We start from the raw sequence: 19,702 nt of genomic DNA on the forward strand, positions 1-19,702 counted from the left end.
GACAGAATAGCACAGTTCACTGCCCCTGGGCCAGGACAGAGCTTTGGGGAATAATTCCATCAATAAACTAGATTAAACTAGTCAGCGAGGTAAAGAAACTAATAACCAAGTCACCCAACTTAAATAACATGCCTGAAAGGAAACAGGGAATTCATCCAATCTCCAGCATTTTGTCGTAATGGCATAAAGATCTCCAATACTCGGCTTCCATTCTTAGTTTTGAAAGTGTCCCAGGATCTATTTTTAAAGTGTAAAAATATACACTGATATGCTTATTCATAAAAGACCAACAACTCAAAATTGCTTCCTGTCTAATGATCACAGGCTTAAGGCACGCGGATCACAGGCTTAAGGCACGCCGTCAAGCGAAGCACAGCACACAGGATCAACGTCTAAGAACCTGCAGACACAAGGGGACCTGGCAATATTCACTATATGACATTTTTTAAGTTTCTATTTCGGTTTCAGCAAACCCAAATGCAAAATGAAAACCCCTTAAATGCTCTTAATCAAAATATTAAAATACAACAGTAAACTTTCAGAGACAGCAACGAACACTGGCAGAGACCAAATGTTATACAGTTTGCTCCACCCCTGCAAGAGACCTTCTTCCAGGAGCATGTGTCAGACATCATATCCAGATAAACTGGAAAATACAGGTCACCGTCTCACTTCGCGATATTGAAAGGGCCTAATAAATTTCGAAGTCTTAAGACAACTCCCTGGTAGGGTGCGGGTCCACACCAGGCTACATTTCTGCCCTTTATGGAAAGAGGGAAAGAGAGAGGAGCAGAGAAAACAAAATCGCCCAGCACTGCTACGAAGCCGTCTCTCAACTTTGAAAATGCAGTCTTTCCTTAGTGGAGAGCAATACACGCATGCCACACACAGTACACGGCAATCATCTGCGTTCTGAAGCAGAAGGAGACGCTGGGAGAAGACAAGGAAATGCTTTTTCCTGTTCTGAACTTGCAAATAACCAAAATCCGTTATCGTTCCTCCCCCCTTTAAAAATAACTAAGCCGAGAGCATCGTATCGGTCCCAAAAAACCAAAAAGCCCCCCAAGACAAAACAAAATCCAACAAGGATCCAGCAGCCCGTGGAGTACTTGGGGGGCTCCGCGCCCTGCTGCCATCACCATCTGAGCTCTCCGGGCGGCCGCACCCACGAGCTGTCCCGGGCCTCGTCGAGCGCCTAGGAGCCCGCGTCTACACGGAGACCCGCAAAGCGCCGCCCGCGTCCACACGGTAGTCTACCTACCTGGAGCCGGGCTGCCACCACCGAGCTGCTGCTGGGTGTTCGGCTGCGGGGAGCGAACCGTGAGCAGGCTCCGCCACACGAGACGGCGGCCACACCCAGAGCCCTGCACGCCGGACGGGGCGGGGACCGGGGCGCGGCGCGCGGGGCGGGGGCGGGGGCGCGCGAGGCCGGGGAAAGGGTCTGGGAACGCGCCGAGGCTGCAGCGCGCGGGGCTTGGGTGGGAGCTGGCGGGAGCGAGCGCGGTCGGGGCGGGCGAGCGGGGGGCGCTCGAGGGGATCGTAGAACCCAGAGCGCGATTGGCCTGGGTGGAGGCTGCTTGGTGCGCGCAGGACCAAGGGTGCCTGTGGCTTAGTGGGGAGGGGCTGGTGGGGGCGCGTGGCCTGGGCTGGGGTGCACCGGGTGGGCGCGGGCACGGCGTGCTGCTTCTGCTGGGTTTGCCAAGCGGAAAGCTCATCCCAGGCAGTTTCGATTTATCTGTGTGCCTCTGGACGCGCCGTCTAAAGAATGTGCTGGATTTCTTCGCTGCGGGGCCTGGCCAGGAGTGCTCTGCTCGGGCGGGCTGCAGGCTTGAGCCAGGAGAGCCACAGATGCCTTCTGCGCTTATAGAGCAGTGAAATCCGAAATCAGTCCAGCCTAGCCGCCCGACTTACCCGTCGGTGGAGGCCCGAGGTTCACTGGGAACATAAAGCTAGTGGTACCGGCCCCCTCACCCCCCAAAGGTGCTGAAAACATTTATGAACAAACCAGTGCTCACAGCTCTTGGAAGTTAGTCTGTGTTGTCACTGATGCCTGGAAGGCCTTCCGCAGCACCCTTAAACACCACGTGCACCTCAAGCGACTTTGTTCACATTTCTCTGGGTGTTTAATACCGAAAATGTCATAAAATAAATGTCTCCTAGCAATTTGCTGCTTCTGCAGGGGTATTGCTCCTGCCCCCACCCCCATCTTTCTTCGGAGTTAATTCCACTTTGACAGACGGTTGCTATAGCGTTCCCTCTCTGACGTCAAACAATTTAAAGAAACAGCACAGGGTAACAGGACTGCAGCACCGGAGAAGGGTTTGAGGATTATCTGGAGAGCTTTGACAGCCCACAGCCTTCCATTCCCTCCTTGTCAGCTGCTCCCTAAAATCACCTGGAATACTATCTACTCACACCAGCAGACAAGGAGGCCAAACTCGGCGCCCTGCGTGGGACTGGGAAGAAAATGTGGCCTGTGTGTAAAAGCCACACCACCACAGATGTGGAAAAGGGAGGTACCAGGATGATGAAATGTTTGCTCCCTCCCCCCCTCCCCGCAAAGTTTTGCTTTCCCTAACCCTTGGTGCTTTTTCTCCTTTAAGAAGAAAATGAAGAAGTGCCAGACCTACATATCAAAACGTCAGGAAGGGGTGGTTGCAGCCTGAGTTGTCTAGTCTCTGATGGTGTGTTTTAGTAACAAATCCTAAACTATATCGTTGGAAGCAAAGGGAAGCTGGTACTTAGGGAGTGCCTATATGTCTACAGCTCCCACCTCAGCCTGCCTCTTTGTATTTTATTCCCGTTTCACAGATAAGCAAACCGAGGCCCCTAAAGATTCAGTATGTTACGTGGAGTCCTGCTGGATGTGGCACCTGACTAGAACAACGCCAAAAAGCCCGTTTTCCTTTCTTGTCATTGGTTCTTTCCTAAGCCTGCGCACTAGCACTTACCAGAGTGTAGGACTCTGTAAAGGGTTTTACTGTATGTTGAAAAACAAGCATCTGGGGAAACTTAGTGGAAAGCACTGGGGTGTTGATTGTGTTCTAGAGAATAGAGGAGAAACGGACATCAACAGCTCCAGAATACAAGCTACGAAGCCTGAAAAAAAAATTTAATGATCTTTGGTGATTTGTGAAAGTTTGATGTGGACAGAAACCTTGTCAAATAGTTCGAGTACTAAAAAGAAATATTTGTTGTCCGAATAAACCCACCCCTTAACTATATTTCTGTTTTGTGACACTTGGTGCTTAGTTTTCTGAAAAGAAGGCTTACCTTTAAGACAAAGCCTATACTGTACTTGAGAAGGTAGAGTCCGTGAGATTTTCATCACCAAGAGCAGTGTGTGGATGCGCTCACACCCACAGCTCCTGATGCTTCCGTAGATGAGGAAACCCATGTGTGTGGTGGGGGTGGGGGGTGACGGAGTAAAGAAAGAGGGAAGGAAGAGAAAGACTCCGAGATACAGAGACGTGGGGGAGGGGCAGAGAAGAGAGAGAGGGAAGGGAAACAGATAGAGACACAGAGACATCCCCGTGGGGAAGGAGGAGAGACAGAGAGACACAGATACAGAAGGCAAGAGACAGAAACAGAGAGACAGGCACTGAGACACAGAAACACACACACACAGCTCATTGCTGGTGCTACTGGCTGTGTAGAAAATTGGCTGTCAGAATTGAGCCTGGTGATCCTTTGAGGTGCCACAGTGACATTTAGATCTCTGACTCACTACCTCACTAGGTCCATCCATAGTCTCAAACCCTGCACTATTAGCAGAACATACGGAGACCCTCAGAGACAGAATTCTGGTGCCTTTTACCCTCATCTCTAGGGCCTCATTCAGCAGGAGAGCTTCTGCTAGGTACTGGAAGGACAAAGAAACAAATGAACTCATGGTTGCTTGTTTTGGTTTTCATTCCTATTCAGAAACCCTTGAATTCAGCTCAGAGGAAAGGAATTGGTTCCTAGGGATTAAGTGACAGTTATTTACAGAGATATGTGTTCCCTTGGTCAAGTTCAGAGACTTTCCATTCTTGATCTGTGATTGTGTGAATTTGAATTCTCTTCATAGTGAGTGGCCCTCACATTTACAGTGCCACAGGTTTGTAATCATACTCTAAAAACACTCAACTTTTTTGTTACATAGCTAAGTGTGCTATGAATAGTAGAACCAACAGAGTGGATGATTTTAATACTGAATCCCTCCCCCCCCCTCCCCAGAGTTGAATGGTTTAGAATTATGAGGTCAAATTTGTACAGCACCCACATCACATGGTTCACAAACACCAGTATCTCCAGCTCTGGGCTATCCAGTGCCCTCTCCTGGCCTCTGAAGGTGCTGCATCCACACGTGTGTACACACATAAACACAATTTAAAAGACAGAACAGATAAGGCTCTGAAAGAAATTGTATCCCAGGACCTTAAGACTCCTCAAGCAAATGAGAAGTGTGACTCCTTAGATTCGGTCAGAAGGGAGTTTGTGTGTTATTTCTGCCAGGCATTCTCAACAGAGCAATCGTTCTGGAACCATCCCTGTTGCTCAGTCAGCATTTTCCTATCAGCCCTACTACCGTGTATGTGCTGAGCTCCCATCAGCAGGGTGCTGTGCCATACCGGCCCCTCACACACTCCCGCTGTTGGGCCCCTCACACACTCCCGCTGTGCGGTACTGGGCCCCTCACACACTCCCACTGTGCGGTACCCAGCCCCTCACACACTCCTGCTGTTGGGCCCCTCACACACTTCTGCCATAGAATCATTTCACTCAGACACTCAGCAAGAACAGTTTGAAACCCATCTTCCTTAGGCATCTCAGAGAATTTAGGAGAGTATGCTGCACTGAGCTAATGATGTCCGTCCCAGGCACGGGAACGGAGTAGAAGCATGCAGCCATGTGTTACCTGGTCTGTTTCTTGTAGTTACTGTTCCTAGAATCCTGTTGGAAAGGGACTTGGCACAGTGGAAAGGACGCAAACTCCAAATTATGTCAAAGACCCACTATAGGACTCACGTGGTGGTGGTGGTGGTGGTGGTATGGTGGGGGTGGTGGGAGCGGTGGAGGGGCGGTGGGGGGCGGTGGTGGGGGTGGGGGCAGGGGCAGCGTGTGTGTGTGTGTGTGTGTGTGTGTGTGTGTGTGAGAGAGAGAGAGAGAGAGAGAGAGAGAGAGAGAGAGAGAGCTCCCTTGGGTCATATAGTCTGGGTCTACCTTATCATGGAAAATAAGAGTACTGAATTCTAACATAGTTGACAAATACTTCTAACATTGTTGGTCAGTTAAATACTCACTAATTCCCTCACCCTGTCCTGAGAAGACTTTTGAACAGCTTGTTTTAGGAAGTCACTCTACTGGTGGGTAAAAACATCTGATTCATTCTCTCTTGCTCCATGTAAGCAACCCTGAACCAATGGAGTTAGACAAGCAGTGTGTGCGTGCGTGCGTGCATGCGTGCGTGCGTGCATGCGAGCGTGTGTGTGTGTGTTGTAGTGGCAGTGTCACACAGCATGCTAGGCACAACAGGAGCTATCTCTTTTGCTCCTAAACACCTTTGCATACGGGGCTTGGTGGCTTGCCAGAAGCATCTTTTATTTACTCTTTGCATTGTCGGCCACACTGTTAGCCGCGACTCTCTCACGCGGCTTCCAGATCAGAGCTACCTGTTGGCTGGGCGATCAGCCAGGTCTGTGGGCAATGAACTCAGTTTCTCTTCTCGTGGGCCTTTCCATGAATTGCAAATTCCCCACAGTGGTTGAGTTCCAGGAGCAGGTGTTCCAGAGAACAAGAAGGAAGTTGCCTTGTTGACAGCACGCAGCACAGCTGTGACTCCCCATGTGCTCTGGGTCGGTCGAGTGATAGGAGCCCAGACCACTTCGTGAAATAGTGACTCATGCCAGGAGAGCTGGAAGGCTAAGTACCCTTACAGACATCTTCAGAAGTACATTCTTCTGGCCCAGGCATGGCCATGCACTCTTCGATCCCAGCACACTAGAGGCTGAGGCAGAAGGATTGTAAACTTAAGGATGTGTGTGTGTGTGTGTGTGTGTTTCACAAAAACTCAGTGTAGGCTGAACAGTGCTTTAAAATCAACAAAAACCCCTACCAGACTGCTACCATCAGCAGTAAAAGTACAAACTACACAGACCTACCCACCAACTCTCAATTTCATAACCTAAGGTTTTATTTTTCCTTTCCTTTCTTCCTCATAGGGAAAGCTTTATTTATGATAATATGTTCAGTCATACATTTCAAACAGTAGAAAATGTCTCATCTTTCCTACTCATTTAACAAAGACTAGAGACACCTGAGGAGAGAAAGCCTCCATGAGGAATCTAACAGGTTGGCCGTGGAGATGGCCAGAAGGCAACTGCTTGATTAATGACTGCTGTGGGCGTACCCAGCCCACTGTGGGCAGTGCCATGCCTGGGCAAGGTGGTCCTGTGGCAGAGAAGAAAACAAAGGAAGCAAGCCATGGGGAGTGAAACTGTAAGTAGCTTCCTCCATGGCCTCTGCTTTGGTTCCTGCCCCGAATTCCCTCAGCGATAAATTATCACCGAGAAGTTGTAAGATGAAGTAAACTCTTTCCTCCCGAAGTTGGTTTTGGGTCCATGTCGTTATAGGGTTTGTCTGGAAGGATTAGGTTTGGATTGGTGTCCTGGTAGGGTTTGTCTGGAAGAATTAGGGTCACTCCAGGGTGAAGTTTGACTTAGCAGAGCAGCAGGGAGCCAGTTTCTGGTGAACTGACTGCCATTGCTTCACAAAGGGTTTTTTTTTTTAATTGTTGTACAATTTATACCTTAGCAAGTCAATTTCTGGATACCAGCACCTCTAATCTGGAGTCACTTGAAGGAACCAAATGCCCAAGCAATTCTCAGTCACTAGAACTGTTGATTTTCCAAGTCCTCTCATAGCTAAGTTTTGCAGAGGTCTTAGACTCTTCAGGAAGAACCCATATAAAAATCGAACACTTCAAACAAAAGGTATCAGTAACAAAGAGAACATCACAAAAGGCAGCTCACATCCTAGGTACTAACACTCCGGAATCCAAGCAGATGCAATGCTCTGTGGGATCTCCTGCTATGGGGGTTTTGTCAACCCGGCCCAGCTAGAGTTATCTGGGAAGAGCTTCCTCAGTTGACATGATGTTTCCATCAGCTTGCCTGTAGACAAGTCTGAGGACATTTTCTTGATTAACGATTGATGTGAGAGGGCCCAGCTCACTGCCATCAGTGCCACTCATAGGCGGGTGGTACATACTTGGATAAGGGAGCAGTCAATCAAGCCATGGGGAGCAAGCCAGTAAGCAGCATTCCTCCATGGCCTCTGCTTCACTTCCTGCCCTGACTTGCCTTCATGATGAACTACAACTGTAAGCTAAAATAAACTCTCTCGCAAAGAAGTCGGGACCACGAGGGATGCACCCACCCACTGAGACAGTGGAGCTGATCTATTGAGAGCTCACCAAGACCAGCTGGACTGTGACTGAAAAAGCATGGGATAAAACTGGACTCTCTGAACATGGCGAACAATGAGGGCTGATGAGACGCAAAGGACTATGGCACGGGGGTTTGATCCTACTTAATGTGCTGGCTTTGTGGGAGCCTAGCCAGTTTGGGTGTTCACCTTCCTAGATATGGACGGAGGGGGGAGGACCTAGGTCTTACCACAGGGCAGAAAACCCTGACTGCTCTTTGGACTGGAGAGGGAGGGGGAAAGGAGTGGGGGGAGGGGGAGAAAGGTGGGAGGAGGGGGCGTAGGGTGGGAGGAGGGGGAGGGAAATGGGAGGCTGGGAGGAGGTGGAAACTTGTTTTTTTGTTTTTTTTTGTTTTTTTCTCCTTTTCTCAATAAAAATAAATAAAAATAAAATAAAAATAAAAAAATAAAAAAATAAAATAAACTCTCTCTTCCCCAAGTTGCTTTTGGTCATTGTGGTGGTTTGAACGAGATGTCCCCCATCTTCATTTGAGTATTACTTGGTCCCCAGTTTGTGGTGCTCTTTGGGGAGGCTTAGGAGAAATGGCCTTGTTGAAGAAAGTATGTCATTGGGGTGGACTTTGAAATTTCAAAGGTCACGTGACATTTGCAGTTCACGCCCTCTGCTTCCTGTTTGTGGGTTTGAGATGTATGCTTTCAGCTGGGCAGTGGTGGCGCATGCCTTTAGTCCCAGCACTCGAGAAGCAGAGGCAGGAAGTGGATTTCTGTGAGTTCGAGGCCAGCCTGGTCTATAGAGCAAGTTCCAGAACTGGCTCCATAGCTACAGAGAAACTCTGTCTTGAAAAACAAAACAAAACAACAACAAAACCAAGAGATGTGAGCCCTTGGCTGCTGCTCTAGCTGCCACACTTCCCAGCCATACAGTGATGGACTCTTATCCCTCTGGCGCCATGAGTCCCAGGTACACCCTTCTGTAAGCGGCCTTGGTCACTGTATCTCATCACAGCAATAGGACAGTGACCAAGGCAGTCAGGTCTTTTGTCACAGCAGCAGAAAGCAGGACAGATAGGATCTCATCCTGTAGCTCAGGCAAGCATCAAGCCCACGGTAGTCTTCCTCCTTCAGCCTCACAAATGCCGAGGTTACAGGCATGAGCCATGAGGCATGTCCAGTTACTAATGTTATTTTTTAAGGTAGTGGCTCACTACGTAGACTAGGCTGGCCTTGAACTCACAGATAACTACCCCTGCCTCTAGAGTTCTAAGTTTACAGGCCTGTATAGTCACACTTGGCTGACTGCTTCTTTAATTTGCATTTTAAAATTATATTATAAAAGTGACCTTTTGGTATATAGTACTATGAGTTTAAATTCTTGCACAGATTCAAGGGACTGCTGTTATAACTATGATAAATACAGTGCTATCCCCTGAGTAAATTCTCTTATATTCCCTTTCCTTGTCCTCTCATCCCCAGTAACCATTGATTATCTTCATTCCCTACAGTTCTGTCTTGTTTTATTTTTTTTCCACAACATATGCATCTCTGTATGTAACCAAGGCTGGCCTAGAAATAACGGCCCCGCTACCTCAGCCTATTGAGTGCTGGGATTACAGGCATGTACCACCACCCTGCCCAATGAGGTTGTGACTTCCTGAGAACATTATATAAGTAGACACTCATGGAACATAAACTGTGAGACTAGCTTCATTCATTCAACATAGAATGTTCATCCATGTAAAAATAATATTTTTATTCCTAGAAAATTCCATATATTTATATATTTTGATCCTGTCCATCCACCATTACGTCCTTCCAATTTCCCTTAGTGTCATGTCCTGTGTCCCTCTCAACTTCAAGTCCTCCTTTTCTTTTTTATAGTTTTTATTTTATTTTTAAGCATGTGTAGGTGTGTATATGCATATGTGCACTTGAGTGCAAATTTCTATGGAAGCCACAGGCATTAGATCCTCCGGAATTGGAGTTACAGGTAGGTGTGAGCCACCTGATGTGGATGCTGGAAACTGAACTTGGGTCCTCTGGGAGAGTAGTGTTTGCTCTTAACCACTGAGCCATCTCTCCAGCCCCAACCATGACTTCTTTTTCTATTGTTATTAAAAACCCTGAGTCCAGTTAGTACTGCCCGTGTGCACATAGGGATGGAGCCATCAATTGGACCAGCGGCAACCTATCATGTCCCTAGAGGTGAGTGATGTTCCCTCCCTCAACAGTCTTCAGCTGTCAACGTTCCTCCGATAGGGATAAGAGCCTGGTCTCCCTACTTCACATCTATGCTGTGATATGATAAAATATCTACCAGGTAGCTACTTAAGGGGGAGATGAGTGCTGTGGCTGACAGTTGGAGGAGACACAGATCAGTCTGTTTACAGTCAGGAAGCAGAGAGTGGACAGGAAATGGACCCCAACTATAAAACCTCAAGGCGGACTCCAGCGAGTCTCTACCTCTTAAGTAAATATTCCACAGTTTTCTAAAACAGCACAGTTAGCCAAGGGCAAGTGTTCAGACACATGAGCCTAGGGGGATAATTCATATTCAAATACAACAAATGTTTCCCAAACGTCTGCTAAACTCAGTGTGTTGGGGGCTGCAGACCCTTGGCCCCTTGACTTTCTTTGCCTGCCTCAGACCCTTTGCCGACTAGAGTGAACTGAACAAAACAACTTGTTTCCTGTGTTTGAAGCTGCTCTGAGTACCAGACCCTCATGAATTCCTGATGGCAGGGGAGTGAATTCCGCTGGGTTTTATAGCTAGAAATCCCAAGAGCTGGGGCATGGCTATCAGTTAAGGATCTCTATATAAGCTTCCCTGGAGCACAATAAAGTTGCCATTCTTGTTTCAAGGATGACCTGTGTCCTCATGTCTCTGTCTGTGTGTTTTTGTGTGTATGTTTTGAAACCTCCAGCCTAGCTCCTGGCTCACGCATACCATAGACTGTAGAGCAGATGAGGCGCTTTACCTCAGTGTGTGTGCTTTGCAAAGGCTGTAGCAGCACTCTCCAACGCTCTTTCTAGATCCTTGCCACACTCTGTTTCCTGCTCCACCTAGTGCCTTTGCCGCTTCCTCCCCAACCTGGCTCCTATGTCATTCTGCCAGGCACTCAGAAGAATGAAAAACTTAGCACTCTTCCTGCCCCAGGGTACCAAGAAGGCCACTGTGAAACACCCCTTTTGTTGTAGATGTTTGTCCCCAGGCTGTGAGTATGCTCCCCTAAGCAGGTAGCAAGCGCTATACCAGGTAGTAGCCGGCTGGGAAACATGTCAGCTTTGCTAGCAGAAATTGACATGGGTTCCCAGGGATTCTCCTGGACACCTTTCTTGGAATGAGGACACTACAAGGGAGGGTTCCACTTGCCCTTCAGCTCCTCATCCACTGGGGCGGGGGGAGGGGGGGGACGACTGATGGACACACGACACGGACACACTTCCTAGCCAACCTGTTTTATCCAGTTACCGAACAGAGTGAAACTCTGGGGAAAGTTCTTTTGTGCCTGTCTTAGCAGTTCTGTGAGAGGGTTTTGAAACTTTTTAAGAACTTAATGATATGGTAATTTTTCAAGTAATTTTCCAATAAAGCAGAAAGAGCTCTGATAGCTGTCATCAACATGTCACTTCCCTCCAGCAATGAAAGCCGAGAAGGCACAATCAAATAACAGGAACAGTTTCCGAATGGAAACTCTGCAAGACAGGATACAAAGGGGCCCTGTGGAATAGCCGCTTTTATTTGTTGGTAGAAACACCATTCTCCCTATCAGACAACAAAAATTACTAACATGTTCTTTAGAACACAACTCTAAAATTAAAATATTGAATTGAGGACTGGAAAAAAGGCTTAAACGGTTAATAGTACTGGCTGCTCTCGCAGAGGGCCCTGGGGTTGATTCCCAGCGCCTATATGGTGTTTCACAACAACCTGCAATTCTAGTTCCTTGGAGGCTCTCTTGGGGCCTCCAAAGGCTACATATATATTGTATACATGAACTTAAAAAGGAGTTCACTTGTACATGTGAACACACACACACACACACACACACACAAGTAAATAAGACAGCCAGACTTAAAGAAGGATTTTGAGTGTTCTATTTTGCCTCTAAAAGGTATTTAACAGAAGAGGCAATGAATTCAGGCTTTCTTGTCCACCTCTCTAGATGGACCAGGAGATAGATCTATTATGTTTTGAATATAAAATGTTTCCCCAAGCTGCAGTGTTTGAGTGTTTGGTCCCAGCTGGTTGTGCTGTTTGGGAGACTGTAGAACCTTTATGAGGTTAAGTCTGTCTTGATAGAGGAAGTCCACCAAGTTTACAGCCTGAGCCCACTTCTCCCTGCTTTCTGCATGTAGAGGCAACCTGCTGCTTCTGCCATATCTTCCCTCCATGACGAATGTATCCCTTTGGATACAAAATTAGCCAAAATTAGCCCCTTCACTGCTAAGTTCCTTTTTCCTGGTCTATTCCATCAGAGTAACAGAAAAGTAACTAACACAACATTTAAATTATGCTTCCAAAAGTCCATTTAAACTGTAAAAAAAAATCCAAGTGACATGATTAGAGACAATTAATTCCACGTGGGACAAGTGTATGTTGTCTGAAAAGCACACCCTGAAAGACTTTCCACCACTTCATGCCCCTTTTAGCACCTGGGCATAATATTCTTGTATGACCTACATTGTGATTGTGTGATTCTTTGCTGTCAAAATTGCAGTATTGGGGGCTTACTCCTCTCTTAGCTTCAGATTTTCTTGATAAGTAAGTCAGTGAATGAGTGAAGTCTAAGGGTATGTCTCCAGGAGTACACTCAAACATTCATTCATTTATAAGTATTTAACGTGTTCACAGACAGAAATGTAACCTCACAGCTATTTAGGGACAATGAAGATGAAAAATAAAAGAACTCTTGGTTTTGTCTGAATGCTCTAGGAACAGGATCTTATCCCAGCTGGTGATGTAAAAGCAGGGGTAAAAGTAGGGCATAAGTGGAAAGACTTAGCATCATTTTTATGTATTACATCACTCTGAGCTAACACAGACAACTGGTCTACCTTCGATGCTTTCAGTCTATTATATGATGGGGCGAGTGGCAGCTAGCCCATCTAAATGACAGTAGCTAAAGAAGTCTTTGACAGAATTCATTCTCCCCAGGAGCAGTGGTCCTTGTTCTCATGTATCCAGAGTGCTTTAATGGGTGGTGGTGTCTCCTGCTCCTAAGTGCTCCTTGGGAAGTCAAGCCCTGGAGACTCTGATTCAAACTATTAACAAGGTAATGATGGATTAAATGATAATTGCTTTCTCTTTTCTTTAAAAGTGTGTGTGGGGGAATCAATTATTAAAGCCAAATACCAGAAAGAAAGTATCTAAAATACTCTAGAACAGGAAAGAATTAAGAAGCAATCTTCTTTTAAGAAGAGTTCTTTTTGGAAATTTATTATTTTTAAATAGACTACTTTGTTAATTCTTTGAGAATTTAGCAGATGCATACAATGTATTTTCATTATATCACCCCCACTCCTCCCTCATCTCTACCCAGATCCATCTTCCCATCCCACCACTTCACAGCTTTCTTTTTAAATAGCCAATTGTGTCCAATTAGTACTGTCTATATACACATGGGAATGGGGTCCATATCCTGGAGCATGGTTGACCTCCTAGGGGCCATACTCTTAAAGAAAATGGACTCTCCTCCCTCCAGAAACCATTAACTGCCAACAGCCCCTCAGTTAGGGATGGTGACGAACTGAACAGGGTTGAGTCTGTTCCCTCTCTATGCTAGAGCTTGGCATCACTTGCTCTCCTGCAAGTCTCATGCAGATAGCCATAGCATCTGTGAGTTCCTGAGGACAAGGGTCCTGTCATGTCCAGAAGACAGTTTCAGTTCAGTCTTTCCCAATCTTATTCTCTGCTCGCCCTTCCTTCCTTCCTTCCTTCCTTCCTTCCTTCCTTCCTTCCTCTCTTTCTCTTTCTTTCTTTCTCTTTCTTTTTTAAATTTTATTGATTTTTATTGAGCCCTACATTTTTCTCTGTTCCCCTCCCTGCCTCTCCCCTCCCCTTCAACCCTCCCCCAAGGGCCCCATGCTCCCAATTTACTCAGGAAATTTTGCCTTTTTCTACTTCCCATGTAGATTAGATCTATGCCTGTCTCTCTTAGGGTCCTCGTTGTTGTCTAGGTTCTCTGGGATTGTGATTTGTAGGATGGTTTTCTTTGCTTTATGTTTAAAAACCACCTATGAGTGAGTACATGTGATAATTGTCTTTCTGTGTCTGGGTTACCTCACTCAAAATAATGTTTTCTAGCTCCATCCATTTTCCCGCAAAATTCAAGATGTTGTTATTTTTTTTTCTGCTGTTTAATACTCCATTGTGTAAATGCACCACATTTTCCTTATCCATTCTTCAGTCAAGGGGCATTTAGGTTGTTTCCAGGTTCTGTCTATGACAAACAAAGCTGCTATGAACATAGTTGAGCCCATGTCCTTGTGGCATGATTGAGCATCCTTTGGATATATACCGCAAAGTGGTATTACTGGGTCTTGAGGGAGGTTGTTTCCTAATTTTCTAAGAAATCACCACACTGACATCTGAAGGGGCTGTACCAGCTTGCATTCCCACAGCAATGCAGAAGTGTGCCCTTTCCCCCACAACCTCTCCAGCATAAGTTGTCATCAGTGTTTTTGATCTTGGCCTTTCTTACAGGTGTAAGATGGAATCTCAGAGTTGTTTTGATTTGCATTTCTCTGATGACTAAGGATGTGGAACATTTCCTTAAGTGTCTTTCAGTCATTTTAGATTCATCTGTTGAGAGTTCTCTGTTGAGGTCTGTACTCCATTTTGTTTTTATTTGATTATGTGTTCTTTTGGTGTCCAATTTCTTGAGTTCTTTGTATATTTTGGAGATCAGACCTCTGTCTGATGTGGGGTTAGTGAAGATATTTTCCCATTCTGTAGGCTGTCATTTTTTCTTGTTGACCATGTCTTTTGCTTTACAGAAGCTTTTCAGTTTCAGGAGGTTCCATTTATTGTTTTTCTCAGTGTCTGTGCGGCTAGGGTTATATTTAGGAAGTGGTTCCCTGTGCCAGTGCGTTCAAGTGTACTTCCTGCTTTCTCTTCTATAAGGTTTAGTGTGGTTGGCTTTATGTTGAGGTCTTTGATCCATGTGGACTTGAGTTTTGTGCATGGTGATAGATATGGGTCTATTTTCATTCTCTACATGTTGATATCCAGTTATGCCAGCACCACTTGTTAAATATGCTTTCTTTTTTCCACTTGATATTTTTTTTGCTTCTTTATCAAAGATCAGGTGTTCGAAGATGTGTGGATTGATATCCGGGTTGTCTATTCAGTTCCATTGGTCCTCTAGTCTGTTCTTATGCCAATACCAGGCTGTTTTCAGTACTGTAGCTCTGTAGTAGAGTTTGAAGTCAGGGATTGTGATGCCTCCAGAAGTTCTTTTATTGCCCAGGATTGCTTTGGCTATCCTGGGTTTTTTGCTTTTCCATATGAAGTTGAGTACTGTTCTTTTGAGGTCTTTGAAGAATTTTGCTGGGATTTTGATGGGCATTGTGTTGAATCTGTAGATTGCTTTTGGTAAGATTGCCATTTTTATTATGTTAATTCTGCCTACCCGAGAGCATGGGAGATCTTTCCACTTTCTGGTGTCTTCTTCAATGTCTTTCTTCAAAGATTTAACATTCTTGTCATAAAAGTCTTCCACTTGTTTGGTTAGAGTTACTCCAAGATAGTTTATGCTATTTGGCTATTGTGAAGGGTGTTGATTCTCTGATTTCTTCCCTGGCCCTTTTATCATCTGTGTAAAGGGGGGCTGCTGATTTTTTTGAGTTAATCTTGTATCCTGCTACATTGCTGAAAGTGTTTATGAGTTGTAGAAATTCCTTGGTAGAATTTTTGGGATCACTTATGTCCTAGGTAGCTGGTTCTGTCCCACTCAGTTCTGGTGGAGATTGCTGACTCTTTGGACCCTCTTTCATGACAGTCTGTAGGCAGAAGTTTCTGTCCCACCAGCAACCCCAAATAAACACACTGAGACAATATTACTTTTAAATGTTCATCCAATAGCTCAGGTCTATTACTAACTAGGTCTTATATTTTAAGTTAACCCATATGCCTTCTTTACACTCTGCCACATGGCAGTAACTTTATTAGTATGGCACATTCACCTCCTGCTCCCTCTGTGTCTGGATAGTGACTTTTCTGACTCCACCCCTATTCATCCCATCATTCTCAGTTTGGCTTCCCAGCCTAGCTTTATCTTTTCAGCTATTGGCTAGTCAGCTTGTTTATTGAACCAATCATAGTGACCTATGCTCACGCAGTGTACAGAAGGATTATTCCACAGTAACAGTCCTTAAATCTTGGTGGAGAGAATATGGTATAGGTTTTCCATTTGAGGCTGAACACTAGGGTAGTGGTTTCCTTAAGAACTGAAACATTCCATCTCCCAGCAAAAGATCCTTAAGACAGAAAGTAAATGACCCAAAAATAGCAAAAATGTACTAGGCCTCGCCCTCCCAGAGAAATCAATAAAGGCTGCTGTTATTGTCAGACAAGTTAAGCTAAAAAAAAAAAAAAGAAAATAAACAAACAACAAAAAAACCTCTAGGACATGTCTAGCTGCTTGGAAGAGGGTTAGACCAACTGAGGCACCTGGAAATGACACCTTCCAACCCGTTGAGCTGCCTTCAGGCTGTGCCCTGTGCTCCAGGTTACCAGATTTTGTGAGCTGTCACCCATGCTGGGGTGGGCTTTGCAATCCAGCTGATCTTGAGTTATTTCTGCTCCTGTGAGTAACTCCACACCCATACTCCTGTAAGTAGCCCAAATAAAACTCAGTTAGGTCACCAATGATTTTTGGTGGTATCCATATCTGGTCTGTCTTGGGCTCCCTCTGGGGTGAGTAGACTGTCCTGGGAAAAGCTTTGTCACGTAACAGCACACTGTGGTTGCTTATTCTCTGCACTTGATCAGTTATGAGTTTTTGTGTTATCCACTGTCCGCTGCAAAGGGAGGCTCTGATCAGGTCTAATGTACAAGCCACCAACCAGTTCCCCAATTAAGACACAAAGACTTACTAATTTGAATACTCAGCCTAGCTTAGGCACATGTCTGGTTAGCTCTTTTAACTTAAATTAGCTTGTTTATCTTTATCTACCTATTGTCCCAGGGCTTATTACCTTTCTTACTTCTGTATATCTTGTTTCTCTGCTTCTATACATCAGTCCGCCTGTTTGACATCTGCCTGTCTTTTTTTTTTTTTTTTTTTTTTGGTTTTTCGAGACAAGGTTTCTCTGTGGTTTTGGAGCCTGTCCTGGAACTAGCTCTTGTAGACCAGGCTGGTCTCGAACTCACAGAGATCCGCCTGCCTCTGCCTCCCAAGTGCTGGGATTAAAGGCTGCCTGTCTTCTTGCTTCTGGGCATCTCCCTGGTTCTGTCCTTCTCTTATTCTATCCTTCTTTCTCAAGCCTAGTTTTCTCCACCTATTTATTCTTCCTGCCCTCCAGCCTCACTTATCCTTTCTCCTGCCTAGCTATTGGCCATTCAGCTTCTTATCAGACTAATCAGGTGCCTTAGGCAGGCAAGGTAAAACAGATGCGATAAATCTTTACATAATTAAACAAATTAAACAAATCCTTACATCATTAAACAAATGCAGCATAAACAAAAGTAACGCATCTTTACACAGTTAAAGCAATATTTTGCAGCAAAAACAAATATAAAACACCTTTGCCTAGTTAAAATAATATTCTACAACAGACGAATATTAAACAAAGTTCTTGCTTTGGAATTCCTCCTTTAATTTGACATTTAAAATACTTTTATAAAAGCACACAAAAGCAAGCACCTGCGCTATCACCTCAGTTATGGTCTTCATCAGGGGATTTTATTATCCCTAGTACACACACACACACACAGAGAGAGAGAGAGAGAGAGAGAGAGAGAGACTGGCACACAGAACTGAGCACCCTGGTCAAGGTCCTGCAATATACCTGGGGCTTCTTCACCCCCTTATCCCTTCCTAACCACACATATTTATTCAACCTTCCCAAGTTAACTGTGTAACCTAGGAGGAGTGTGTTTGATATGCTACACTCCTTAGCAACCACACAGCACACCAGACCATCCTACCCATACCAGCCATCTGACCAATGACGGAGCTGCTGAACTTTCTGGAGTCTACACCCCAGTAGTAACACCACGATTTTCCCTATGGTCTCCCGGTCTCCCCCTATCTCAACCTCTCACTCACCCCACTCTCTAGCTATCTCTTATTCAGTTCTCTTGTTTAGCTTTCTCTGGAACAATCCTGAGCCCTTGCCCCTTCTGTGGATGGATTTCCTAGCCTAGAAGCTTTGAATTAGGAATGGTTCGTCCTGTGTTCCACACTGTGCTGCTCCTTCACGGGCCTGCTGTGCTTCATCTTCTCTGAGGATTGCATGTACTACATTGCAAATGAATCCGTTTTTCTGAAATTTGTAATTTTTCAAACAACAAGCAGATCACCTCGCTTCTTTAAATTGTATTTTTCCCCAAGACATGTCTGGCCCTTAGCAATCTTAATAAAATCTGACTTATTTGTAATTAAACCCAGAATTCAATTAACTAGCCTTTACATTTTTACCCTTGCAGCGCGCAGGGATAAGGATCCCACGGAGACTGAACCTGGGGCAGCTGCACGAGTCCCTGCTTGCAGGTTCTGGTTTAAGCGACACTGAGTCAGAGATGGATTAACTCAGAAGAGACTTGCAGGAGGAAACAAAAAGCCCTTGTCATGTAATGAGTAACTGCCTCATCTCTGTTTGGCTGAACATGCAGTAACTCTAAAAATAAAACTTACTGTAGATTGTTCTTCTTTCTTTCATTTAAAAACCCAAACTCTTGAACTTGCCTTTTGCATTCCTGCATGTATTACTCTCACCATTATTTCAGACAGGTTCTCACTGCATAGCCCTGGCTAGCCTGGAACTCACAGACATCCACCTGCCTCTGCTGCCCTGCGCTGGCATTACGTGCATGCACCATCACACTTGGTAACATGATGGATTGTTTTGTAAATGGCTTTAGATGCTCTTATTTGTAAGGAACAGCTTTCGTGAAGAACGGAGAGCTCATTCTTGGAGCTCGCATGTGTTGAAATACAAATTTCAAGGGAATTTTAATGTTTCAGATTTAGTTATTTTCTATTAAATTGGCCTTAGCTTTCATTTTTCACATTGACATTGGTTGCCTAATACATCTATCTTATACCAAATAAAACAGATTTTTTTAAATCTAAATCTTCAGTTGCTTTGCCCATTTTGTACATTTTGATGACATCAAATTCTTCCTCCTGTTGAAGTTATTTGCACAAGTATATATTAAAAATAATTCCTTGTGTGATAAGGGGGAAGATACAGGCTTTGCTGGACCATCTTTGTGTCTTTCTGGCTTCCAGCAAATTCTCAGACTTTCCCCGCCCCAGTCCATATGACACACTGTGGTTAAAATTATTTTTCTACTATTCAGTTTTGATGAAGTCACTCCTGGGCTAAGAAACTATGACTTTTTGGGAAGGGGGCTCTAATGCTTAGAGCTTATCATTTAACAGGTCATCATTTATGAGATGAATAAGCATCTTTCATGACTTGTAACAATCATTTGGTGTAATCATGGCTCTCTTTCTTTTATTCTTTTCTCATACAATACATCATGACCACAGTTGCCCCTCCCTCCATTCCTCCCAGTCCCTCTCCACCACCCCTCTCCCCAAGATCTACTTCTCTTCCATTTTCCTTCAGAAAAGAACAGGCCTCCCAAGGATATTAACTGAACTTGACATAACAAGATACAATAAGACTAGGCACAAACCCTTATGTCAAGGCTTGGGGGAGGTGACCCAGTAAGAGGAAAAGGGTTCTAAAAGCAGGTGAGAGTCAGAGAGATAGTCCTACTCCTATTGTTAGGAGTCCCACAAAAACACCACGGTAACAACCATAATGTATTTTCAGAGGACCTAGCACAGACCCGTGCAGGCTCTGTGATTGCTGCTCTGTGAGTCCCTGTAACCCAGCTTAGTTGATTCTGTGGGCCATGTTTTTCTAATGCCCTTGACTCCTCTGGCTCCTACTATCTTTCTTCTGCCTCTTCTGCATGGTTCCCCAATTTTAAAAGGAGGAACCGAATGGAGATCTCCAATTTGGGATCTCTCTCTCTCTCTCTCTTCGCCTGTTGTCTGACTGTGGGTCTCTGCACCTGCTCCCATCAGTTGCCAGA

The 19,702-nt window shown here is 45.1% G+C and overlaps 1 protein-coding gene across 1 annotated transcript in view; it reads right to left on the bottom strand.

The window, feature by feature from the left end:
- Positions 1 to 1,438, bottom strand: part of Gnb4 (G protein subunit beta 4) — a 46,907-nt gene extending 45,469 nt beyond the window's left edge. Inside the window, exon 1 of the mRNA XM_041659350.1 lies at positions 1,262 to 1,438. The gene's annotated coding sequence lies outside the window, so the exon portion shown is untranslated. The remainder of the gene's footprint in view (positions 1 to 1,261) is intronic.
- Positions 1,439 to 19,702: the final 18,264 nt, after the last annotated feature.

Source organism: Microtus oregoni, unplaced genomic scaffold (genome assembly GCF_018167655.1).
Source record: "Microtus oregoni isolate MIOR12 unplaced genomic scaffold, Mior012 000010F_ref0000083, whole genome shotgun sequence".
In the NCBI taxonomy this organism is placed as follows: domain Eukaryota; kingdom Metazoa; phylum Chordata; class Mammalia; order Rodentia; family Cricetidae; genus Microtus; species Microtus oregoni.